The sequence below is a fragment of the Cylas formicarius genome, unplaced genomic scaffold (genome assembly GCF_029955315.1).
Source record: "Cylas formicarius isolate icCylForm1 unplaced genomic scaffold, icCylForm1.1 PGA_scaffold_8__14_contigs__length_24414737, whole genome shotgun sequence".
NCBI classification, from domain to species: domain Eukaryota; kingdom Metazoa; phylum Arthropoda; class Insecta; order Coleoptera; family Brentidae; genus Cylas; species Cylas formicarius.
Window position 1 is genome coordinate 12,002,575 of NW_026844361.1, and position 27,711 is coordinate 12,030,285.

General features: G+C 36.2%; 2 protein-coding genes across 3 annotated transcripts in view; both read right to left on the reverse strand.

The window, feature by feature from the left end:
- The window catches only part of LOC132706656 (uncharacterized), a 63,224-nt gene extending 42,016 nt beyond the window's left edge, over positions 1-21,208 (reverse strand). The window contains exon 1 of the mRNA XM_060678120.1: positions 20,967-21,208. The gene's annotated coding sequence lies outside the window, so the exon portion shown is untranslated. The remainder of the gene's footprint in view (positions 1-20,966) is intronic.
- Positions 21,209-26,236: 5,028 nt separating this feature from the next.
- Positions 26,237-27,711, reverse strand: part of LOC132706128 (uncharacterized) — a 51,298-nt gene continuing 49,823 nt past the window's right edge. For both annotated transcript variants that reach the window (XM_060677269.1, XM_060677268.1), the window contains exon 11: positions 26,237-26,794. The gene's annotated coding sequence lies outside the window, so the exon portion shown is untranslated. The remainder of the gene's footprint in view (positions 26,795-27,711) is intronic.

Below are 27,711 nucleotides of genomic sequence, written 5' to 3' on the forward strand. Positions count from 1 at the left end.
TTCGTTAAACCACCCCCACGGGTATGTCATTATAATCAGGCTGACCAACCGTACAGGTTGGTCGTCATCGTTCATTTTCCTCAAAAAATATGCCGCAGAAGAAACTTTGACACTTTTTTACAAAATTACTGGAACCCTCCTGCTTCGGTTTTTGTTGGCTCGAACTTGCTGACGTTTCGCCTTTACTTCTTCAGAGCTTGACTGAAACTGGAACGTGTTTTACTCTGTACATGTTGAAGAACTAACGGTATTGACGATAGGTCGAAAGGGTAATCCTGGTTTGTGACTCTTGAGTTCAATAGATGACGATATGATGCATCTGTAAGAATATCTTGAATCTTTTCCTGATATTCATTTGTGTTCATGATCACCGTAAAATTTCTTTTATCTGCTTTTAGGATTACGATGATTTTTGCGGTTTCAAATCGAATTTCGTTAGCTGTTTGAGATGGCAGTTTGTGACTCGACATTTGAAATGATTTCCTCCTTTGGGACAACACCTCGCGCAAGGACGAAGTTCTAACCTTTTGATGGAACTGATTTTTCGGTTTCCGAAAGTTGGTGCGATGAAACATTTATTACAGTGTTTGGTAGTTGAGAAGAGTTTGATGGGTCTCCTAGTGTTGATGTTAATTTTTCAAATTTCTGAATGTGATTTCGGGTAGAAGATAAACGAAGATTTACAGCTTTGTCATAAATAATTTCCAGCTTTTTCCCTTGGTTGATTTACCTACAGATATATTTTTTTAAGCTGTAGAACTAACGGTTCCTCAGATCTGGAGGGCGTCCGTTATCAATGGGCCATCATGTACCTCGGGGAGTATTGTATGTATGTAATACACGCAAAATTAATTTAATCGATGTTTACTGTCAGAAGACATAAGATTCACTGCCACTTGGACTTTGTCATAATAATATTAACAGGCGAACATCCAAAGTAAAAATTAACCCAAGCAACTTGTACATTTAATTAATGTTCAATCTCTCCTGGCTCCTGTAACACGCAACAGAAAATCAAAACCGGTCTATCTCGCAAAATCGAGCGTCGGGACGCGAGCCGCCATTTTCTCCCGTTCGGCAATTTCTGCCGACAAATGAACGTCGGTCGCGGCCAACTATGCGGGAGATAAAGTGCCGAATGAATTACAATAGTCCTTTTCTCTCGTAACTTCCTCCCAATTATTTCTTCACCTCGCAGATGCTTTTCGCGATAATCGCGGCGGCTCTTTACGATCGCTTTTTGTTTTCTCGCCGTCGTTTTTCTTTTATTTCGCTCGCGCGAGACAGGTGAATCTTTTGTCGCAACTTCCTGGTCGATTGTTTCGTAGGAAACGGGATTTTCAGCGTCCATACACTCACGTGATCTAGTTGGCAACAATTTCGGTGTCAAACAGCTATTAGGTAACACACGGGTTGTAGGACGTCATATCTGTCACTTGGTCAGCAAGGTCACCTGACTTTAATTCGCAGAAACCGTTACCGTTTGTACAGAAACTGGGTGGACATTTTGAATAACTAATTCAATAAAATAAACGTAAATAAATAAAAAAATATAACATAAAAAATAAAGTGTTTTTTTTTAAATGGTCTTTAAAATGTCAAATGCCCATTAGCACAAGGACGTCCGTAAAACTTCCTCGGGATATCTGACAGGACATAGCGTATATCCTAGGGATATACTATTTCAGCTAAGAGACATCCTTAAGACGTCAAGGATATAGGATGTTACTAATTGGATAGTCCACAGTATATCAGACATTTGTTAGGATATACTAAGGACATACAGTTATACTAGTTGAGACGTCGTTAGTACATGCGACTGTGAGGATATAGGATCTTATATACATAAGTGAACCTTAATTATTAGGTTATTTCCAGCAGCCTATGAGAAATACTGGAAAGGTAATGTCCAGTAGTCCAATTGGTTGTGCTACTACAAACATTCTATCCCAGTATTTGGTACTCGCATGTGATGGAATTAACCTATTGGGTTGGGGAAGTCATCACCGGAGTAGCAGGCGATATTTGAAACGAACAAGTTTTTCCCAATTAATCTTTAATTTCGCTTTTGATGGTAAAAGTGAAGGACTGCCGACTGATACCAATAATAAAACACATTTTATACACACCTGTTTTTTTCTATTGTAGATATGAAAAAACCTAAAATATTTTAAATATAGAGTAAGATACCGTCTTGAACTAAACTCTAAAAGAATAACTAATATTTGACAGGTTTTCCGTCATTCTTTGATGGAAGTAGCTTTTTTCAGTCAAGCAGCTATTGAATGTCCACATTCTTTTTTACCTTCTTATCCGCATCTGAAAATATTTCAGTTTTGAGAAAGACAGGTTTTGTATAATCTGTACTTTATAAAAAAATCCTAGTTTTAAGCAAAGGCTTGATTTGACGCTGATAGTACTCTCATGAAAGTGATCAAAACTCTCATCGGTGAGATCTCTTTCATGAGAGTAGGCACAAAAAAAGCTAGAGCAAATATGAGTTTTCAATTTGACAATAAAAGCCTATTTTCATGCAATATTGTTTGTCAACTTCAAAATTTTCCTAATTTTTTTTTCTTATGATGGTACCTACTATCACCATAAAAACAAGCCTTAAAAAATAGGAAAAACGTTTTCATGAACTAACCCAACAACCATTTGAATGTGAAAATTATACTTCTAGAAGGGTGATTCCTAAAATTAATACTTTGTTTTTGCAGGTTGATTCTTGCATCCATTTTAAGAAAAAAAAATACTAAGTATACAATATAACATAGTAATTTTTTGTTTTGGGTTTCTTAGTATTGCTCCGATGGTATGGTCAGGTTTGTATGCCGTTGTTATGTCGTGTTTCCGTAATATTCGGCCGATTTTGTCAGTAACCCCCTTGATGTATGGCAGGACAGCGATCGATCTTCGTTGGGTCTCGTCCTGCACTCTCTGCTGCGGCTGTTGTTGTTTACTGATTGCCTTGCTGATGGTGCGCCTTCGGTATCCGTTTTGTCGAAGACAGGTACTAATTTTCTTCAGTTCTTTATCTCTGTTCCTCTCGTTTGTCTAATGTATTTGCCACTGCCTGTATCTGTGATGGGTGGTGATGAGATTTAGCGTTCAGATATCTATTAGTGTGTGTTGGTTTTCTATAGACAGTGTGTTCCAAGTGCCCAGCTTCGGTCCTTGTGATGTGCACATCTAAAAAGGGCAGACTGTTATCCTCTTCAAGTTCTATTGTAAATTGAATCCTTGGGTGAATGGAATTCAGATGATCTAGGAATTTCAAAAGCTCCTCCTTGCCAAAAGGCCATACAACAAATACGTCATCAACGTATCTGGTCCATAGTTTTGGCTTCAGATTTGCCTTCTCTATTGCTTTCTTTTCGAAATAAATCATGAAGAGGTTGGCAATCACAGGTGAGAGAGATGATCCCATTGCTGCTCCATCTATTTGTCGGTAAATTTTCCCGTTGTACATAAAGTAAGCATTATATATATATATATATATATATATATATATATATATATATATATATATATATATATATATATATATATATATATATATATATATATATATATATATATATATATATATATATATATATATATATATATATATATATATATATATATATATATATATATATATATATATATAATTAAATTATATATCTTATATTTTATTTATATTACATTTACGTCCTATTTATTTTTAAATAAACCACTTACCACTTACCAAGTATTAATTTGGCCATTTTTAATTTTGAAAATTTCTCCTTTTTCTCTATGCCCAACCAATTAAATTTCATTGCAAGTTCATTTGAAATTATCGGGGTCAGAGCTTATTTTACAAACTCATAACTGCTGCCGCCGCCTGATCTTGCTATCTCATTTACCCAGCAAAATAATAAAAAAACAAGGCATGATACTTGTTAGACTACACAACAATTGTAGCCCAAAGGTGTTGTCAAATGGGATCTGATTTTAACGGTTTCATTCTTGTTTTTTTAGGACTTTCCATCACTGACGTAGATGTAGATGTGCACAAAAACGTTGCCAATAAAATGTCTCCCAAAACACCACAAATTTAAAAAAAATAAGTATTTTCCTTCTCAGTTGTTCAAAATTTAATTTTTCAGGTTTCTATTCTAATGTTCCCATTATTGTGCAAAGGGATATCCTCTATTTAGAGGATATCTGTGGTATATTGTGTACAGTAAATCCGCAAGCTACCCATTCAGAGGATATCCCTGGGATGTATTCTACAGTACCGCAGTACTCTGCTCCCAGAAATAACTGGGTGGTGTGTCTGTGGGGAGGACTGTATGTCGGACCATAGATACATCACCTTTGGGTTGAAGATGGGTGTTCGGGAACCCGTTAGATTTAGGAACCTCCGGGCAACAAACTGGGAACTTTATAGAGAGGAACTCGCTTGGGGCCTAGGGGGCTTACCAAGGAAACACCGCACAATGGAGGAGATTGACGAGGCCGCCGACCGAGTCAGCTCCGCTATGATGCGGGCGTTCGAGATTAGTTGCCCTGAGACAGAGGAACATAGGGCGGGAAACACTCCTTGGTGGAGCTCTTCCCTGGAGCGACTCAGGAGGAAAGTGCGGCGGCTGTTCAATACAGCGAGGAGCAGCAGCCAAGGTGCGGATTGGGATCTCTATAGGGAGGTCCGCAGACAGTACAAAAAAGAACTACGGGCATCACAGAGGAGGGCCTGGAGGGGCTACTGCGACGGAGTAATGAAAACCCCGGACGCGGCTAGGCTCCTTAGGGTACTCAGAAGTGACCCTGCGGGAAGACTGGGGGTGGTCCGCAGGCCCGGCGGTGGCTACACAGCGGGACCAGCGGACACACTACAACAGTTGCTGAACACGCACTTCCCAGGGTCCGCTGATCCGGACACAGGGGGGAATATTGAAGTCGGGGGTCGTCTTGGATGCGACTACGCCACGGCAAGGAGGGTGGTTACCCATAGTAGGCTGAGGTGGGCTATTGACAGCTTTGGCCCCTTCAAGTCGGCGGGCGGGGATGGAGTATTTCCGGCTCTGCTACAAAGGGACGGAGGTCTCCTGACCAGCCCGCTGATGGACCTGTTCAGGGCCTCCATTGTGAGGGCTCGTACCGGCCCGTTTGTCTCACCAGCTTAATTATGAAGACTCTGGAGAGACTGGTGGACCTGTATCTGAGGGACTGGGTGGAGCTGGAGGCCCCTTTAGAGCCAGCTCAGCATGCGTATCGAAGTGGCGGGTCTGTGGGCTCAACTCTTCACCATCTGACTTCCAGGTTGGAGGAGGGTATGGGCTCGGGACGGCTGTCGGTGTGCGTGTTCGCTGACATCGAAGGGGCTTTCAATAACACGGCCCTGTACTCGATCTGCAGGGCGGTGGAGAGTGAAGTGGGGACGGCCATTGTAAGGTGGATCCGCTCCATGCTAACCGACAGCAGGGTCGAGGCAAGACTGGGTGGGGAGCAGGTCTCCATCGGTTCATCACGGGGTTGTCCACAGGGCGGGGTCTTGTCCCCGTTCCTGTGGTGCCTAGTGGTGAACGAGATATTGCATATTCTGAGGGAAAAACACGGGGTCTATGCTCAGGCATATGCAGACGACCTTGTGATAATGACGCAGGGGACGGACGTGAGGAGGATGCAGGGGCTCCTGAACGGGGCATTGGCAAGATTCTCACAATGGTGCCTGGACAGCAAGTTGGCTGTCAATCCTGGCAAGGTGGAGATGGTCATCTTCACTAGGAAAAGGAAGATGGAGTGCAACCTTAACATTTCGATGGATGGGGTGCCTCTTTCTGCAAGTGGAAGTGTCAAGTACTTGGGCGTATGGTTGGACTCTAAGTTGACCTTCAAGGAACATATAAGATCAAGGACCAGGTCGGCTTTTGGAGCTCTGTGGGCGTGCCGGAGAGCGGTAGGGGGCACTTGGGGCCTGGGGCCGATGATCATGCAGTGGATCTACGGTACCATGGTGGTGCCTATGCTCACGCATGGGGCAGTGGCATGGTAGTCGGGGACCAAAAGAGCGGGAGCAAGGCTAGTTCTTGACAGACTGCAGAGATTGGCTTGCCTCTGCATAACGGGCGCCATGAGAACGGCGCCCACGAGGGCCCTGGAGGCTCTGGTGGGGCTGCCCTCTCTGGCGGATCGGGTGCAGATGGAGGCGGCCAGGACAGCTGTGAGGCTGGCGAGCTGCGGGCTCTGGAGGGAGGGAACCTTCAATCGGGGTCCGTACAACATTTTAGAGGGCTGTCGCGGGGATCGCGGGGTCATGGGCATGCCGAGTGACGTCATGATCTCCGAGATGACCTTCTTTGATAAATTGACCTTTCTCTTTCCATCAAGGTACAGTCGGCTCCTGGGATGGACTTGTCTGGTACACGGACGGGTCCAAAATGGAAGATCTGGCCGGAGCTGGAGCGTGCTGCAAGACAACGGGATCAAGCTTGTCGATTCCTCTGGGTCAGTACTGCACTGTGTTTCAGGCCGAAATTTTCGCTTTATTGATGGCGGCCAGAGAGGTGCTTCGGCTCAACTACGGAAGCAGGAGAGTCTTCTTCTGCTCGGATAGTAGGGCTGCACTCATGGCGCTGAAGTCAGTGCGTACGCGCTCCTTGTTGATAAAGGAGTGCAAAGGCGTACTGAGGAGGGTGGCTGAGGAGAGAAAGGTCATGTTGGTCTTGGTCCCGGGTCACACCGGTATCCGGGGCAATGAGGCAGCGGACGCCTTAGCCAGGGAGGGCTCCTCGCATAGGCATATAGGTCCAGAGCCCCGCTTGGGGATCGCCCCGTGTGTGAGGCGGGGAGCTCTCGAAGCCTGGGCGAGAGACCGGGCCGCAGGGGGCTGGAGAGTTGCTCCGGGAATGAGGCAGGCGAGGCTTATGATGGATGGGCCCGCCCTTCCTCGGACCAGGGACCTGCTTAGACTGACCAGAAGGGAGTGTAGAGCACTAACAGGGGCCTACACAGGACATTGCAGGCTTAGGAGGCATCTTTGCTTGCTAGGCATTGGAGACGACCCGGAGTGTAGGTGGTGCATGGAAGGGGAGGAGACCCCGTATCATCTGCTCACCGAGTGCCCTGCCTTGACATGGGCAAGATTGGGAGTCTTTGGAACGGCCCTGATCGATCCGGACTCAGTGCACGGTATTGGGCTAAAGGAGTTGCTGACCTTCTATAGGAGGGGCGGCATTCTGGACGCCCTCTAGAGCGGCCTGGGGGCACAACGGGCCCATCTGGTGGCCTAAGTGCTTGGACGCCCGCGAGGGCGCCCCCCTTTAATACCAATACCAATACCAATACCGCAGTACAGTATATATGCTAACGTATATCCTAAGATTATCCTCTACATGCCCCGATCCATGAGACTTAAATGGGACATTGGCCGGATATACTGGGGATATTGTGTGCTATCTGGGCCAGTCATTAGAAGCAAAAAAAATGCACTGTACGTATTGGTGGATGTCATTGTTGTTGAAAATCATATTAATCTTGTAGTTGATAAAGCAACTGAATCATGTGGTAGATATTTTCCTGACGCATTGATTGCGGTTTTAGAGGACACTACTGAATCTAATTATTTTGGCAGCTCCTATTTAATGGTATCCAAGCAATTGGAAAAAACCAATTATTTAAGTGAAACCAGATTTCTTCCAGAAACATTAGCCAACTTTTTGTTGCCCAGCAGTGTTCCGAGAGAAAAATTCATTCATTCATTACTGTGCGGCTCATGATATCAATGTATAAGAGACCAATTTACATTGGTCAATGATTTGATTAAGAACCTCCAAGTGTTCAATTTTATAACGAAAATTGTCGAGAAACTCGATTACCACCAGTAATAATTCGCTAGGGAACTTGGTTAGTTTTGGTTAGCAGCTGCTATATTTTATGCCGAGAACAATGAATTAGTTAAAAAAATTATCTAAAAGTTCAGCTCCCCACCCAAATAAATTCAAAAATTCTTTTTTCTAAGGCAATAAAAAAATTATAAAACCAAATTATTCTTTTGTACCCATAGCACTCACGAGATTAGAGGTTACCTCTGTTTCTTTTGCAGATTCAGTAGCTTCGCTGAAAAATATTTCAGAAGTTTTCAATAGACTAAAGCTAAATTAAATAAAGTTAGGAATTTTTTAGACCAAATTGGGCCAAACGCGGCCTGTCATATGTCAAGCCCTTACTGTTTAGACTCTTACCTTTGGGGTAGAATTCTACCCCTAAAAATGAAATATTTAAATGTCTCTTTTCCTGTCTCATCGCGCATACAATAAACTCAGGAAGCTCATTTTAAGCTCACATTTGGGCAAATGTGGAACTCAATAATCAACTATAGATGGGACCCGTTTTTTATACTTTAATTAAAGTTATCTCGTTGGCCACATATTAAGTAAAAATTATTGTAATTTGATCTCTATTTATGGTACAAAAATGAATATATTATTGTTATTATTATTATTATTATTATTATTATTATTATTATTATTATTATTATTATTATTATTATTATTATTGTCATTCTATTGATTATAATTAAATAATAAACGTGTATTATTATTATTATAAAGTCCAGTGGGAAGCGCTTTGGTCATTTATAAAGACCTATTATTTTGCTTTCAATCATTTTTGATTTGTTTCTTCTTTATCGAGGTTTAGTTCCTATAAAGTTCGGTTGGAGTAATTTATTAATAAGCGTTGCGATAGGTAGGATACAGAAATTGAGATGCGGTCTTTGAACCTTGTTTGACTATCTAATGACGCAAAAAAAATTAATGGATACAATTTGTCTGAAAACGCCATCTGGTGGCACGATTTGAATTCGCCTCAGGTTGAAAACAGCGTTCACTCTGAGTGTTATTATTATCAGAAGATTTCGCAGGAAACAGGTTTTAAAATTTAAGATGGTAATTACGCCCCCTGATGGCGGCCTCAAAGAACATAGGCACAGAACGTAGAAGAAGCCATGCAGAGTAGGCAACTACGCTCAGGGCTGGAAAAATTGGCACCATTGTTCTGTCCTGATATCTTTCTTTTCCGAAACAGATCTGCACGCACTTCTTAAGTAGTTCTTAAAACCAAAAAAAAAAAACACAATTGCCATTATGTTGACAAAAAACATCATTGTAACTTGTTACACACAGTGATAAACAGCTCAGCTCAGGCAACTAATTCAAAACGGTGAGTCCATAAGGCTATTAACAGGCTTATTTACAAAAGGGATGTCCGCAAAAACTCTGCAGTATTCGAGGAGTTTCAGTTTATAGAATACCAAATTGGAATGATAAGAAAAGCAATGTCTGCTCTGTTAAATCTATAATTGAGTGCTTCGATAAATCTTTTTTAAATGATTGAGGGTCTCAAGGCGGTTGAGTACTACATCGCTGTGAAGCTCTCCCAAGGGGCTCTTCAATAGCCCAATTGAATAATTAAATTATTTTCTGCAACATTGGATATGGCTTTTGGGAGTTCCCTTACAATATTTCAGTGCTTACTTGCCCAGGATATTAACTGGAATATGTTTTTATTGTGATAAGTAACGAACTGTTTCACTGTACATTCGCAAATCGGAATCCAAATCCAAATCGCGTTGGAGCAGTACAACAAATTATTAAACTGTTATCGTTGTTATTACTTGCAAAAGACTTGAAAAATGATGCCTAGGTGTGGCACCTATCGCCGAACACATTACGAAAGCCTCATCGTGTGGCAATTTTTTTAACAATGGCCGAAGCTGTTTCACTTATTCCTGGGCGTTCATAGATTAAAGCGTTTTATATTATTCTGGTCGTTAACAATGATTTTTTTTTCTGACGGAGGTTGGCCGGCGTGTTCCATATCGACGTCCTTTGTACTTCGGACGTGTATGTGGACCGAGCCGACAAAAATAAGCGGACGAACTTGATAACACCACACGCGACTTCCATATTTCCACAAACGGCCGGCAAAAACCTCGAGACGTCCGTATGGCCTCGATACTCACCGCATTTAGTTCCGTGCGATTTTTTTCTCTCGATTTCTATTAATATCTTCGCCGTGAGGTTGCGACGGCGACCTGAATTTTTACCGGAAATAAGTTTCCTCGCATTGGGGAGGTACTAAACGATCCGCCTGTGTGGTTGTACCATTGCTTTTGTAAACGCAGGAACCTTGACCGGTTAACTGTAGCGGTCTCGATGAGTCAGTGTTCGAAGAGCCGATGTTTGCTACTTTCGAAGTAAGAGCTCTCAATTTCACGGATATTACCCCCTATCATAAATTAAGTCCAGAATTACAAGTAAATAACACTTAAATTACTAATAACGTTAAGGTTACAATGATTCTGCCTCTGTTAAATGAACAATATGCTACTTCAGGAAGTACTTGCACTGTTTAGAAAGATTGAAAAGCCGTTAAAAATGCCTTGAAGTGAAAACTCGCTACAGCGAAACTCTGTATTACGAACAAAATTGGTCGTACCATTAGATAGTCATACAAAGCTATGTCACATCAGGTAACAAAGTAAGGAATGTAGACCGACTTAGTATTAATAGAGTCTCAGAATTCCTTACTCTAATAATCTAATTACCGAGAACCTGGTTGTCCGAAGTGTTTTTCTAGTAATAAACGATTATGTTATGGCTTTATTGGTATCGGTGCCATTTTTTCAATCAATTCGAATTTGATTTAGTGAATACGGCGAGCATGGCATATCTCTAGATGATGAAATTGCTTCAATTCGGGAGATAGAACGGGGAAAAAAGAAAAGTGATGTGGGACGTCGATACGGACAATTTGGAAGTGCAAGGAATAAATCATTCAGGCTGAAGCGGCAGGCAGTTCTAGTAAAAAACTAAGAAAGCCAAAATTTGAAGATTTGGATCGAGCAATGTTGCAATGGTTCCACCAGCAACGTCTTAAAAACGTACCACTCTCTGGACCTATCGTAAAACTAAAAGCAGAAAAGTTTGCTGAACAGCTTGGCATTATCGATTTCAAGGACGTTCAAACAGAGACATGGTATAAATTATGGACAAATAAGTGGCGAAGCCCGTGATGCCGACAGAAACGTCACTAACGATTAGCTGGAGAAGACGTGGCAAACAGGTCTGTATGGATGACATCGCAAATTTTTGAAGAGGAGATACGGAAATATTATGCAGAATTACAGGGGAGGAAAATATTACTTCTCCTAGATAACTAGATAACATATTCCAAATCTACGGAATATTGAAACGTAATAAAAAGTCTTAAAAGTCGATACAGGAAAAACATTTTAATGGAAATGTTCGAGTCCGATGAAAAATTTTCCATTATTATGCTAGATGCAGTCAACTTTATTAGTAAAGCTTGGAAAAAGGTGGCAGCAGAAACAATTCAAGACTCTTATCGTCATGGATTACTTATTACCGAGACAGAATGAGAACAGGACCTGGAAGATCGCCAGCCACAACAATTTCGAGAGGAAAAAGAAGATGATGAAGAAGTTGATCTGGGATCACCACCAACCATTCAACTTTATTAGTAAAGCTTGGAAATGTTTGATAATGTTTGTTCCCTTGAAATCCAAATAATTTGAAAAATAGTTCAAAAAAAAACTGTGGAGGATGATATAGACTTTTGACCCAAATAAACTACAATTGCAAAACTAATAGGTTTAAGGACATGTGTGTTGACCATTTTCTCATAACTTTTAAAACCAATGAGACAATGAATACGATAATGATAAATCTTGATAAACATCAGAAAAAATAAACAAAGTAAAGGTCCCTGAAAAACGTGCCGAGCCAATAGCAAATAGTTCGACGTAGAGGCATACGTTTTCCAAACGTTTGGTGGAAAAATCTCGGTCGTTCTCCAAGGAACAGCTTAACCCGTTATGGCGTCCGTGTGTTTCTTTTACCCGGCAGCAACGGCAGGCCTTTCATTTCATTCTTATATATAGCCGCTCTCGCGCACGGTACGTTCTCTTATTTTATACACGATGGAATTCCGTCGTAAGTATATTGTTGGGCTGATAGAACGGCTTAGATAAATTAAATCATTATCTTGGATTCGTTATGCCGGGTATCGCGTCGCTGATATTTGTTTTGTTCGAGTCAAAATCTTGCCCGCTTAAAAAATACGAGGTTTGGAAGTTTCATTTCCAATTTTTTATTAATTTAGTCTGTTTTTCCGCGTGAGAATCTCAAAACTCTAAAAGAATACTCGATATTAAACTTTAACACGAAATTCCACAGGAATTCCACTGAACTCCACGGAATTCCATAGAATTTAAAAATCTTTTCTTTTTAGCATCCCGTTGTATTTGAGGCAATAATAATTAAACAGAATCCTACATAATTCCTCTGAAATTTCATAGAATTCCGCTAGAATGGAATAAGGAACAAAAATATGGAAGCTTTCGATACACACAATACACAAATAAACGAAATTAATGTTTGTTATGCTGGTTCGTATTGAATGCGTCAAGAAGCAAACCAAGTGGTATTTTTTAAAAGTCATCGTTACAAGATAAAAGTGCTTCAGAAATTTGTCGCTAGAAGATTTTTTTCCCTGTATTTTATTTATTTACACTGATATTGTAAAATAGAATAGATGGCCTTAAGCAGAATCACAAATCCTCAAAAATTATTACTCTTGTTTTAAATCAATAAGTGTTATTCTGTTACGGAGAAGCAAGTAGAAATACAGTATTTGAATGTTTCCTGATGGGCCATCACAGCAGCAGTTGGATCATAAGCTCTTTTAATAGAAACAAATTTTTGGCCAAATTAATATTTGGTAAGTAGGTATTATGTTTTTTAAAAATAAAAAAGACGTAAATGTTATATAGAAAAAGTATAAGAAATATAATTTAATAAAATATATATTATGGCGATTGCTTAGTTGATACTTTTTTGTAACCTATATATGTTTCAGATTACATATCTTTTTTGATTCTAGAGTTCTTTTCTTAAAAATCCATTTTCCGTTCATGTTTTTCCAGAAGTTAAATTTAGGCATACAAAATTAAACTAGTTTTTTATTTAAATAAGAGAAAATCCCGCAGAACAAAATTATAATTTTAGTTAGTATATTGTTTTCTTAAAGTGGATTCAAGAATCACCCCGCAAAGTATTAACTTAAGGAATCACCCTTCATAAAGTACATTTTTCACATTAAAATCGTTAAGGCTTGTTTTTATGGTGATAATAGGTACCATAGGTACATCACGAGCGAAAAAAAATAAGAAAATATTTGGTGGACAAAAAATGTAGCATGAAAATTTTTGTAACATAACATACGACCATTATTTTACTACTTTGGATCTTTTCTCCAAGTTTCAGAACTTAATTACCGAACATCCTGTATAATTATTATAAGAGCAAGTGAATAAAAACTTATACACATTTAAAAAGTCTTCACTTTTGTAAAATTTTTGCTTGTGGTTGGATTTTGTTGTTTCCGAGGTATTTCCTTACGTTAGCATATATGTTTATTAACCTACATGATAGTATACTATGCGACTAGTGTGGTAAATGGCTTTAAGTAATAAGTTTACTTAGTACGAGTGCAGTGACAAGCTATAACTCAGAAAATATTACAATTTTTTGTTACATCCTGTATAATTATATAATTATTATATTAAGATACCAAGCTCCCAAATTTTCCAGATATTAAAAAAATCTAACAAGTGCCAGTCCACATCTTATTATTAAATTATGTCAATAACTCAACAAAGAAATTAAATTTAAAGGTAACGTTTTAAAAGGCGCACGCCAATCTTATGCGTTACGCCAATGACTGCAATGGTAACTTTTACCACAACAAGAGCGAAAAAAGGAAAACAGCATCACCAGGAAGTACCGTGCCACTGCTTCTTGGTGCAAAGGAATTATTTGATTATTTCTCTAATCGGAATCACGTAGTTCTGTCTGTAATTTTAACATATATTATGTTCTTTTTTTAATCTTGCCTAATATCGGCCAACTGATAAACTTGATTTTAAATATTAACAGAATCTTAATCTTACCCAAATGTATCTGCTAGCGAAGCCGTATAGTGCTTTCGCAAATACGTGATTTTGGAATTTTGAAAACAAAAGTAAGGAATCCCTATTGAGATTTTAAGCTACATTTGCGTTATCGGTCTATTTGTGTATTCGATTACCATCACTCTGTGTGGATTTTGTTATTTACAGCCAGAAAATATTAAAAAAAGCTTTCTGTATATTGTAAACTGTTTCAGTCATCAGGATGATTGTTGATGATGATGATTGATTCATAATTATCCGACGCAAACAAACAAATTGTCAAAATTATATTCCTAGAAAGAGGCGGCGTGAACCGAAAAAACTTAATATTATAAATAGTAAACAAATAACTCTCCTCAATTTTCTTAATAATAAGGCAGAGGAAAAAGAAGAACACCTTGGTCGAAAAACTTACCACTGTGGTTCGGATAATCAACTAATACACTATTTAGGGCAGCGGTAAAGAATCAAAGTAAATAGCATTCGCCATTGTTCGGTCTCGCTTCTTTCTTGATGATGAAATCTGTTTTTTACCAGTTTTAAAGCATCACTCACCAGCGCACTGGAACTACTTGTTTGAATTTTTCGAACTGTCCATAAAATAAGAGAAAAATATTTCAAAAAGAAGATCCTTCTTTTTTCTTTTAAATCCGCCACTGACTATGTAGAGCGCAAGTTGCCGCTGCCATGTTAAATGAGGCATTTCTCGAAATTAGAGAGAAAAAAAGATTTACGACCCGAGATCGGGGCAGTACGATCATTGCAGGAATTAAAATCATAAATAAAAGTTATAATTAAACCGCAGAAGTAGGCGAAGCAATTTAAATAGTCGACAGAACGGATGCGGCTAGTGTGAATAATTGTTTTTGCATCGCGTTTGCGTAATATTTGAAGCTTTGAAGCGTCCGTGCTGATTTTATCGATACCGATCGCTGATATTGACTTGATGGGACATAACAATCTTGGGAGTTTCCTGCGAGAAAATAAACCTTTTTGGAGTACAAGCTTCAAACTAAGCGCCTTAATATGTCGGGATTGCTTGTATATATAATCTAATCCATTTCTACCAATGGGGTGTAAGGGTGACATTTCTACTTGCAATTTAGCGAACTGTCTATAAAAAGTTTCCTGTCTCTTCTATTTAATGTCAAATTTTTCGCTTCTACTCATTTTCGTCCCCTCTTTTTCAAAATCTTTCGCAATGAGCTGTCCCACGTTTCTCTGGGTCTTCCCCTTTTCCGTTTTCCCTGCATTTTACTCTGCCAAATTCTTTTAACCGGTACAGTGCCGCCCAATCTCCGTAAATGGTCCCACCAGCCAAGTTTTCTATGAATTCTTCTATGGATTCCACCTTTAACTCTTCTCTTTTATTTCTAATTTTGACAATTTAGCTCTTGACTCTATCTGACAATATCCAAGACTCGGAACCATAGGTAAAGATTGGTCTTTAAATTGTTTTGTAAACTTTCATTTAAGTTTCTTATTTATGAGCCCCTTACTCAATGCATAGTATACCTTATTTGCCTTTTCTATTCTATTATTTAATTCTGTTCTAATTATTTGTGTTAAATGGATTTTCATCAAGTAAAAGTCACCTCAGTCCAAGCTTAAATATCCTGGACGGGAGTAAAATCTTTCTTCGCCATCGTCGAGAGCGGCTAAAAGTAATCCGACCACGAAACTCCGTATAATAATACGATGCGTAACACTTCTCATGTCGTCGGATACCTCACGTCCAAACATACCGTACTCTGCTAATTATTTTAATAAACATATAACACAGATCACGTACGTACGCGTGGTCGGCATTTACGTCTGTTTTATTTTAGACTATTCCTCGCGACAGAGTAACGACGGTAATCAGACAATCACCGCCGGTATAATTCCAGACGCGAAGATCATCAAAGTCCTAACCCGGCCCGTCCCCATTGGTTAATTATTTAAACGAGCTGTTAGCAACTCTACATTGTTGCAAACCGCGTCTGCTTTTCAATTGGAATAGGAAGGCGATAGTTTTCATTTCAAGAGGAGACCAGATTTATTGTACGACGAAAAATATAGTGCATTTATTGCTTTGACGTTTTGAGCATTTTACAGTACCTTAACCGATGCTTATTCTGCATTAAGTACTATTTGAAACGTAAATGGACAGTTTTAAATTTGATTAAGCATTGATGCTGGGTTGTTTTATATCAACGTTGGGTGATATGTATCGTTCTTAAGAATTTAATCTAAATTGTAATATGTTTGTATATATTTGAATGTGATTGTTCCAGTAAGTACTTATTTATGTACATGATTCTGAAGCTTTAACCCTGCGAGGCTGTTTTCACTGGATAGTTCAAATGGTAACGGTAAGGAGTACCTGCGGTCTAATTGTCTAATTGAAAATTATCATTTTTGTACCCCGATTGAGATGATTGGACTGAGTTGAAAGAGCATATATTCTTAGGATATACGTTAGCATACATACTAAAGATATACTCTAAAATACATCCCAGGGATATCCTTGGAATGGATAGCTTGCCGACTTACTGTCCACGATGTACCACAGATATCCTCTAAATAGATGGCCTGAGGATATTCCCTTGCGCCATAATGAGAACATTAGAATAAAAAAAAGAAAGTAAAGTTTTGAACAACTGAGAAGGAAAATACTTAGTTTTTTAGATTTGTGATGGTGTGGGGAGACATTTTATTGGCAACGTTTTTGTGCACATCTACATCTACGTCAGTGTTGTCTTAAAAAAGCACACAACACTGTTCGGCTGAAGCCAATGACGCAACTACTAGCGGTCGTGCCGTGCCGGGCTCGCTCGAGTCTCGTCGGCTTCCCCTCCGTCTCGTCGTCAGCCATATTTTCAAGTTTTTGTTGACGGTATAAGGTATACGGCGTCTATTTTGAGTACTTTGTGTGCTGTGCTTACTGCTTTCAATGGTATTATTATACTGAAGAACTAATAATTCATGTAAGTAAAGCTTTATGGTAATATATAACATACGATTTGATAAATCCTAACCTGAACGAACCATTGTATGTAGCCTACCAACATCATGTTTTGTTTTTTATTATTTATATTATTTTGTTTGATCAATGAGATAGCAAGATCAGGCAGCGACAGCAGTTGTGATTTTGTAACCCCGCTGATTTCAAATGAACTTGCAATGAAGTTTAATTAGTTGGGCATGAAGAAAAAGGGAGAAATTTTTAAATTATAATTGGCCAAATACTTGGTAAGTAGGTATTATGTTTTTTAAAAATAAGTTGGACGCATATGTAATATAAATAAAGTATAAGAAATATAATTTAATAAAAAATATATTATGCTGATTGCTTAGTTGATACCTTTTTTAAAGAGTCGTTACTGAACCTAGTTAAGTTAAAACTGAGTTTTTTGTAACCTATATTATACTTTTTCTTTATCTTTTCTATATCTTTTTTGATTCTAGACTTCTTTTCGTATCTTGTTGCTTAGTTTTTGAAAACAAAAATAAAATCCACTTTCTCTTCATGTTTTTTGAGCAGTTAAATTAAATACAAAACTAAACTAATGTTTTATTTAAGTAAGCAATGTTAGAGAAAATCCCCCAGAACAAAATTATATTTTTAGTTAGATAGTATAGTTAGTATATTTTTTTCTTAAAATGGAAGAAAGCATCACCCCCCCCCCCCCCAAAAAAAAACAAAATATTCATTTTAGGAATCACCATTCATAAAGTACAATTTTCACATTAAAATGGTTATTGGGTTAATTCTCGAAAACATTTTTCCTAGTTGTTAAGGATTGTTTTCATGGTGATATTAAGTATGATCATGAGCAAAAAAAACTAGGAAAATTTTTAGGTTGACAAAAGATATTGCATTTTTTCTCGTTGTTTTTAATTTTTTTTATAAAGTACAGATATACAAATCCTGTCTTTCATCACAAACATCAGAAGAATGTGAGAATTCAATAGCTGCTTGGCTGAAAAAAGCTACTTTCATCAAAGAATGACAGGAATTCTGTCAAATATTACTTATTCTTTTAGAGTTTTGTTCAAGATAAGAGATCTTACTCCGTATGTAAGATATCTTAAGTTAAGTTGTTCTATATCTTTCCTATATTATATACCTACAGTTTTATCATATCTACAATAGAAAAAAATCAGATATGTATAAAATGGTTTTAATATCGCCTGCTATTCACTGATGATTTCACCAATCATACCCAATAGGTTAATGCGAGTACCCAATACTAGAGTAGAATATTTGTAGTCGTACAACCAATTGGACTCCTGCACATTACCTTTCCAGAATTTCTCAAAGGCTGTTGGAAATAACCTAATAATTGAGGAAGGTCCACTGGGGTATATGTATATAAGATCCTATATCCTCACAGTCGGATATACTAACGACGTCTCAACTAGTATAACTTAGTATGTTCTGACAAAAATCCTACGGACATACGTATCTGATATACTGTAGACATTCCAATTAGTAACATCGTATATCCTTGAGATGTCTTAAGGATGTCCCTTAGCTGTCCCGCCAGATATCCCTATGACGTTTTACGTACGTCCTTGTGCTATTTGGGTAATGGCGGAGTTGATCATTGAGCTAGGTGACAGTAGCGACAGTGACGATTTTTTAAGTGACTGATACTATTATTATTATTATATTTAATATTATTTATATAAATAATGATACTATATAGAAAAGTAATAAATGGTTACTTTGTACTCATTTTTTTATGTACATAACTACTCGGTAGGGTGTTCTATAAGGGGCTGCGGTTTTGGAGTAGTAAACAGCAGGCAAAGGTAATCACGGGGTCGTTTGTAAAGACACTATATTTCTGGTCATAGTATACTGCGTCGTAACTCAAAATCAAGTAATGTTTGCTTGTTTTGAGCAAGCGTAAAATAAAGCTGATACTTCTATATCGTCCTATGGTAAAAATTGGAACACACATTTCAGAACCTGCTTAGCTTATGATATTTTGGAAAAACAAAATATTCTGGTTCTAATAGAACCATTTTTAATCTGTGATCATCCCCTTGTGTTGTTGTTGTTTTAAATTGTAATGTAATGGTGATTGTCTATTAGTTTAAACTAATCCTTTATCGCTGTATTTTAAGTAATAACGGAAATTTTAATGTTGACGATAACATGCCTTTCACTTGTAATTGAATGTTTTTCCATATATTTTAGTCTTCCTGATGAAGCCTATAATCCTGGGCGAAAGCTTGAAGCATAAGAATAAGGGCTAGTTGTGAAAAAAGCATCTAAGATCTTTTATTGCTTAACTCTAACCTAAAAGAAGGGGAATCCCAGTGTTACGTATTCGACTTGCTTATATATATATATATATATATATATATATATATATATATATATATATATATATATATATATATATGAAATCATAAATGATCATACTCCCAAGAGTTTTTAATTAGAAAAAACATTTTTTGATGGTCATAAATATTAACTTTTTCTATGGATTCATAAAAAAAATTCTCAAATTAAAAAATGGAAAATTTCATTTTTCTCCAAAACTGTTCGAGGTTTCGTATGCAATGTAACGACAAAATATATTCAAAATCCAGCAAATAATTAGAATTTTTGAAAATATTCATAGTATTCCATTAAAAAAAAAAGTTGCTTACCGTCCTGACAAATCGAACCTCCCTGTATGCATAACTAAGTATATGAGCATCTTAAATGGACCACTCTGTATACAGCGCAGGACTCAAGACCATTTGATTGATCACCCAGTTTGTAAGAATTGAACGATTTTTGTGAAAACCATGTTGATTTGGCTCTATGTCATTTTATACCAGGGAAAACAAATTCGATTAAATTGGCAAAGTGATATAAGGCGATAATTTCCGGTGCCTGTATAATTACCAGTAGTAATGTTGATGTCCAAGCATAAATACAAAACTTTGGTTTTCGCGTGGTTCTATTCGGGCAGTTAGAATGGTACTTTGACTATGTGTCTGTTTTTATACTGCTACGTTTGTTTTTTTTTTTGTTGCACATTTTTAGCAAAATTCGAAAAGGAATTTCTCTTGATTTTAAACAAGAATTCCAAAAATGTAGAACTATATAGGGTGTTTAATTTAAGATAACAAAGTTGATGTCCAAGATACTTTTGTAGGAAACTTTTTTCGTATCTCCTTGTACGTATCTCTAGGTGTGGCGCTCTCCTAGCTTAGCGATGTCAACCAGCTTCAACAATAAATTATTAGAGAGAAAACACAGAACAAAAAATTTCCAATAAATTCGAGAAATCTCTGTAAATTCCAAACAATGTTCTAATTCCTGGCCAGCTAAAGAGAACTAGCTTTCTAATCTTGAATGAAAAGGCCCAATGGCTCAAAAATTAGAAAAGCATGTTGCAATCACAACTAACTTTTTATTAATATGGTCTTCTTAATTAAGAAATATAGTCATAGTCATTAAAATTTTGCATGTTTAAGAATTTATGAATAAAATACTATATTAGTATATTGTGTTTTCTCGGTGGTAGAAAAAGTGGGTCTCCATAGAGTTTATTGGTATTTCTAGTTCTTTGCGTTTGCCTTTTTTGTGCTCGTCCTAAGCGCGCAAGATTTAAGTTAAGTTAAGAAAATAACATTCAAGGACCGGGCCTTGAAGGCAATAATCCGAAATATACGAAACAATTAAAAAAAAAAAATCAATATTTTAAATTCGCGGAAACTTCTAAATTTGATTTGAACTGTTTTATGTACTATCAGCACGTGCAGAACTAGCACTTGCAGACACTATTAGCAAAACTAGATTTTACATCCCTTTGACGTATCCCTGCCTCCATGTCCACACTTTTAATTGTGATTACACTTGAAAAATGAAATTTTAATGAACCCATCACGATTTTTATATTAAATTTCATCGAATACTTAAACTTTTTCCACGTCTTTCTACTAAAATAACTAAGATTTAATTTTAACTTACCCGATGACACTTATCCAAAATTAAAATAATCCATTCTCGGTGGCGTAAACATCCGCGGTCACAAATCACAAAAGTAGTCACGAATATCCGAAATTGTTGGAGTGACAGCTTCCCGATGCAAAACGAGCGGTTCGTTTGGATTATAGCGACGTTCCAAGCGAAGAAAATTTTCCGGAGCGTTCGAGTATCGGTCGACACCGGTTAGAAATATAATCGGCGGTTTGTGGTATCTACTGGCAAGCGACCACCTGTTCAGACTGGCCACTCTTACGGGAAGCCTCGGATGGATGAAAACCACACAGGTGGAGGAAGCCTAATATGCACACATACAGAACGGAGACGCCAAAAACCGACGACGACGCGTACAATTTTTTTTTGTACTAGAAATTCTTCGCTTGTTGAACTACGACCGGAATCCTGCATCTGACTGGAATCCTGCAGACGTTTGTGAAATCTTGGCGAAACGTCTGCAGGATTCCAGTCGGAGTTCAACAAGCGAACGGATGATATCCCGGAATATTTTTTCAACATATATATACATACATATACACATACGATTAGATTAAGTCTACAGTAATAAGAGGTATACTAACGTAATACATAATATATAAAAACAAACGGAAATAAAAATGAAAAAACACCAAAACCAAACAGTGGCCACTATCAAGAATCGGGTAATCAGGAGTATCTTCTCTAGTAGCATAGTAGCTCGAGACGTGTTTGATATTTTAAATGTAGAATCATACATAACTTTTTCTAAAATTTTGGAAACTACCAGACATTTCACTTTTCTTATAGGTTGGCACAACTTTAGACACTTTAGAAACGGATATATTCCAATGAGGAAATATCCATTACTAATCCTGCTGTCCAAACAATAAAAGTCTAGAGCTTTTGAATTATTCAAGGACGGTATGACCTGCGTGAAGTGGAGAAACTAGGGAAGATTCGAATGAGGTTTTATCAAGTCAGATGGCCCAGCAAAAGTTTCATCCAAAGTTTCTAATATTTTATGCGCTACTGTGGTAAAAAATATGTTGAGTCAGAGGATAAATCTTTCGTAAAATTATACTAATATGTGCTACACCTCTCGGTGTTAATTAATTGCCAAGAATCATTGCTTTTATTTTTGGATAACTGTAAATAGTTCGTATAAACCAGTTTTCTTGTAATTTTTATTTTATTTTGACACTCCCTTTTGTACTTTGCTCTCTTTAACTGCCTGAGATGCGAGTATTGTGGAAGTGTCTAAGCAATTTGGACGACGATTTGAGATGTGGGCATGAAATAAAATGAAACAAAATTAAAAAAAAATTAATATGTCACTGAGCGGTTTTAATCGAGTGTTAATATAAAAGGAATGGCCAAAGGTGACTAAGTAGAAGGTTCTTTAGGTAAAAATATTACGATTTAACGCAACTTCCCTAAAATTTGAGAAATCAGGGTTTGAGAAATCGGTGCATTTGATACTTGCTCGCTTTTTTGCCGCTTAGTGAATGCAGATTTTTAATGAAGATATCACTTTTGACACCTTTTTTACCCCAAAAGAAACTTGATTGCTATCGATTCTACTAAAGAAAAATTAGTTACATGCAAGTATTTTAGTTTTATCGAAAAAAATTGTATGTCCGTTTTCGTAGTTGTGTTCAGCAATTGCTGAGTTTATTTGTCTTAGTTTTAAGGCACTTTCATGTTCTCTCCAATGTATTCTTTGCCGCATATGCCTGAAATCCTGTAATCTCCTGGCATCTCAAACGGAATTTTTTATTTGACGGATCGAAGATGTTGAGAGATTTTTGGACAAGTGGTAAATCTGGTTTTGACGTTGTATTTCTTAAGAACTTTTGATATGTTGTCAGTGAAGTTTTGAATATAAGAAATAAGGACATTAAATATATTTAATGTGGAAATTATTCGAGAGAAAAGTAGAGGTAAAGTGTTTTAATTCTGGATACAGTGACTCGGGCTGAGATAGTTTTACTGCTTTATAAACAAGAAAGTTGATAACCGATGATTTTTGGGACTGATGCTGATGTGACAATGCATTAAGGTATCGGCCTGTATGAGTAGATTTTCTGTTGATAATAATATCTAAGAATGGGAAGTTATTATTGGTTTCTAATTCAAAGGTATGTTAGAGTGTATAGGGTTTAAATGCCTAAGAAAATGTAGAGTTTTTTACGTAAAAAAACACAGAGTAAAAACAATATTTTCTTATGTTCGTGTTGTTTTGCAAAAATGTACACAAAAACTAACGGTCGTTAAAATGTATAATATGCAACCCGTGACTAAATTGAAGTTTACTGCACTTATTTTATACCTATTATAGTTTTTAAAACAAATATACAGTTTTCGTATTTGCATATTTCTTCTAAAATCAGTAACATCAAGATATTTTATTTAAGATGAGATATTATTAAGATTATTTATTATATACTTATTATTTCAGTGCAAGCGTCTGATCCAACAGAAAATAACGTCTACAGCGTGAAACCCGTTATAAGGTTTACTCAAAGTTCTTCGAAGATTAAAGAACTCGATCTAGTAATTCCACTATATCATTGTCTACCACCTTCAAAGCTTAATTGTTTTCTACATACATTTAAAAGGTTACCAGCTCTTATAAAAAAAGACCTAAAACGGCCTGAACAACGGCCTCTTGAATTCGAAGTAACTAGTATGGCTTCCTGTCGTGAATGGAACGCACACATACCAAGCGCTCTCGTAAGTTATCCAGCCACGCTACTATTTACAAAATATCGGAGAAATTTCTTGCAGGAATTTCTTCTGCAACAGATTCACTAATGCCTACTGAGGTTCGAAAACAGCACCAGTTAGTACCGAGTTTTCGGTCTTAGAACTTTACAGACTTGCACTGACAAAAAACTGGCAGTAAATGAACAAAATTATTACTACTAAAATGTATCTTTCACGTGTTTTTACTGAATGAATTTAAAACAACAATAACCTTGTAAAAGCAGTTTTAATATTTTTATAAATTTACAAAAAATATTGCCAATATGAAAACTATATTTTCGCTTTTAAAAAACACAATAAGTATAAAAAAGCATATCTTTAAAATTTTATACATATTTATGACGATTTTCTTTAAAAAAAAGAACGTTTGCGCTAAAATGTATTTTTTTAAATTAAAGTAATTTATGCTTAATTTATTGCTTTAAATAAGTTAATTTAAATTTAGGAAAATTATTTATTTTACTAATATATTCATAAAATCATTTTATAATCAATGTTCCTAAAAATAGCTACAAAATGAATAAAAATCTTGCATAATATCTACCTAGGGCTCAATGGCAATGGCAAATATAAAAGTTGTGAAGATTATCGGAATGTACAATTTGAAATAATGGGTGGCTCCAAATAAAATATACAAACATACATTTCGTTTTCAATTCGTTTTGAAATTCTTCGACTTTTTTTATTAATAATAATCGATAGCTAAATCTAATTGGTTTTTCAATACTGTTCTGAAATGTACGTGTTTTCACAGTTGCAAAAAAATTACGATTATATAGTATAATATTTGTTTTTTAGTAGCTCGATTAACTAATGTTAAAATAAATAGTAAAGTATTTAAATTGTTGTGCACTTGTGGCAACTAGTTTTTTTTTTAATTAAAACATTGGAAATACTACGCATTATTATTAATACATTTTTTTTGAATTCAAAGCAAAAATTAAAATTATATGCACGTATGTACACTTACAAATAATTTTAAATTGTGGATCCTAATAATCCTAGCAAGTTTTGAATTTACCATTTCCCATAATTTTTAAAACCAATGAGATAATCAGTGTTCACTATATCGTTAACTCTCCTTGTTGGTTAATTTATTGGAAATCATAAATTTAACTAAATATTGGAAAATTGCTCCTAAAGGGCTACTCCAAAAAATATCAATGTGCCATATTTAATTTAATATTCTTATCTCAGTTCAAACTCATCATTATTTTTTCTTATAGGTTGTTATAACTTTTTTTTGCACGATACAAGTTCAAAGAATGCCTTAGCTAAATTTAATTAGTCAGAAACATTGCTGTCAAAGCTAAACAAAATTTTTCACGAATCACTTCAGTAAAACCCTGTCGAATGGTATGCTTTTTAGAAAAATAATTGTAAAACTTTTGTTATACTCGGTAATTTTCGTTTACTTAATTTTCTACATGAAAAACCAACCAAATAAATTTTCTTTTCGGCCATTTTACTGATAATAATTGAAATTACTGAGAGCTTTAAAGAATGACAATACACAATAAATTCTTAATATATGTGTTGCAGATACTGATAATTTGACAACTGTACCGTATGATCTAACATAATTAGTGCTGCCACCTACACTACGTAGTGACAACCACTTTCAAACTTGACATCCATAGAAATAAAACAGTGACTATTAATTAGGATAAAAATTTTGAGAAATTATGTAGATAAAAAATTATCAGAAGCTATTTCTGAAAAGTTCTTTTAATGATAATCATACTTTGTTCTACGGTTTTGGAAAGCTTAAAGACTTAACTTTAACAATATAAATTGGTCTTTTGTAGAAAATTGCGAACATTATATGTAAATTTAATTTTAGTGAAAACGAATTTTTCCCATGTTAATTAAATGGGAAACTAAAATAAAAATAGCAACCCCTTAGAGATGAGTAACAGCTAAAAAAAATAATTTTTTCCTCGCTTCTTACTGCGCAGCAAATTTCAGTGGGAGATTGGTGATTCCATGAATTGAGTGGCAACAAACTTTTCGAGTTGTGTGGTAGATGTATACCGATTGCAGTGGAATAAGTTCATGAAACAATGTTTGACAATGGTCTGTATATCCTGTGCTGCACTTACCCAATCATTAGAGTGAAATTACTGATTAGGTTTGGTTAGTTTTTGTTAATTTTGATGAGTTTTTGCTAGTTTTGGTTAGTTGTTGCTACTTTTGGCTAAATTTGGTTAGTTTTTGCTGGTTTTGGTTAGTATTGGTTGGTTCATGCTAGTTCATGTCAGTTTTGGTTAGTATAAGCTAGTTTTGGGTATCTTTGGTTAGATTTTGCTGGTTTTTGTTAGTTTATCCTATTTTTTGTTAATTTTGATTAGGTATGGTTAGATTTCAAAAACTTTCGAAATCATAGGGATATTTCGGATCAACACTTTTACTTACGAACTTTACCTTAACAACAAATGAGATTGATTGTAATAAAACTTATGGGTAGTGGAATTTTTTCAGTGGAATCATTAATAAAAAACAACCCGTCAGTTTATAATATGCATGTATTTACTGTATTTACACACGTACATTCTAAATAAATCCAAAATCTACGTGCTAACAAACGATTTTTTTCTTAAATGGCACTAAATAAAAAATCGTCACTTGATAAATAAAAAATGACGCCGACAAGAGATGTTTAAAACAAAAAACGCTAAATTTTTCACACTACAATACTAACAAGCACCAAATTAATAACAATCGCTAACGCGGTATTTGGTACATATATATGCTATATGATTTTAAATAATAATTTGTAACACGTACATTAAGATAGCTAAATTTACGAAACTATGCATAGCGTTGTTAATAATTATTTTGAGCACTTATTCCATGAAATTTTACTAAATGTTTTATGGAATCGATTAATTTATACCCAAATTTGGCATAAATATTGTCTATAAATTGCTTATTTCTTATTACAGAATTAAAATTATTGAACCCCAGCTGGGTAATAATAAAATAGCTAAGGACTCCGTTGTTGTTGTAATCGGTGACGTGGTCGACACGACAAATGGAAAACTTTCGTGTAAGATTCCACCGTGTACGTCCTGAAACAATAAGAAATAAAAGAGATTTTAAATGTATGTCGCAATGTCTGTTACTTTTTCTTGTGTTTCAATGGTTCTTAGGACCATAATTAGGGGAAGCAGGACTATTTCGCTCTAGATTGAATCGTATTAAACAACTACTTTGTGATCAAAAGCATTTGATTCAAAGGGTATCGCTTATACTTTTTCTGTGACGTCCAAGGTTTGATACTTGGAAGCTTAAAAATCCTTACAACAAATTCGATTTATCATGTTATTTTTTTATTTTAATTTTTTTTAGACACATGTGGGTAAAAGGTCAACGATATCTAATAATCCTGCCATATTGTTGAGCAGAAAATGATTTTTGGTTTTAGTTTAGTAAAGATTTTAAATCGTAAAATGCGTCGCTTTTGACATCAGGATTTTTAAGATATCAATGAAAAAGAGCTATTGATGATATAGATTGAGTCGTATTTGACATCTAATTTGTGATAAAATGCATTTGATTCAAAAGGTATTGCTTATACTTTTTCTTTGACGTCCAAGTTTTTATACATGGAAGCTTAAAAATCCAAACAACAAATTCGAATTATTTTGTCTTTTTTTTTTTAATGCATCACTCTCTATACAATTTTTTTGAGGAAATTATATATTCGTTCTTTTTATCTGGCCATTGATAGATTCTAAAAATAATCTCTATTTAAATTAAGGCAGAACAATCCTGGTAATTTTTAGACTTTCAAGGTTTAAAGAAATTAAAGGCACCTTCCACAAAAACTAAACTAAATCTAAGACGTATTGATTGATAGACCAAGACAATAATCGTTGCAAATAAAGAACGTCTAAGGAAGGATCCTGAGAAATATATTCGGCCTAAGCAGGAAGCAAGCAACAGGATAATACCGAATGAAAACTGACCAGGAGCTCGAAGAACC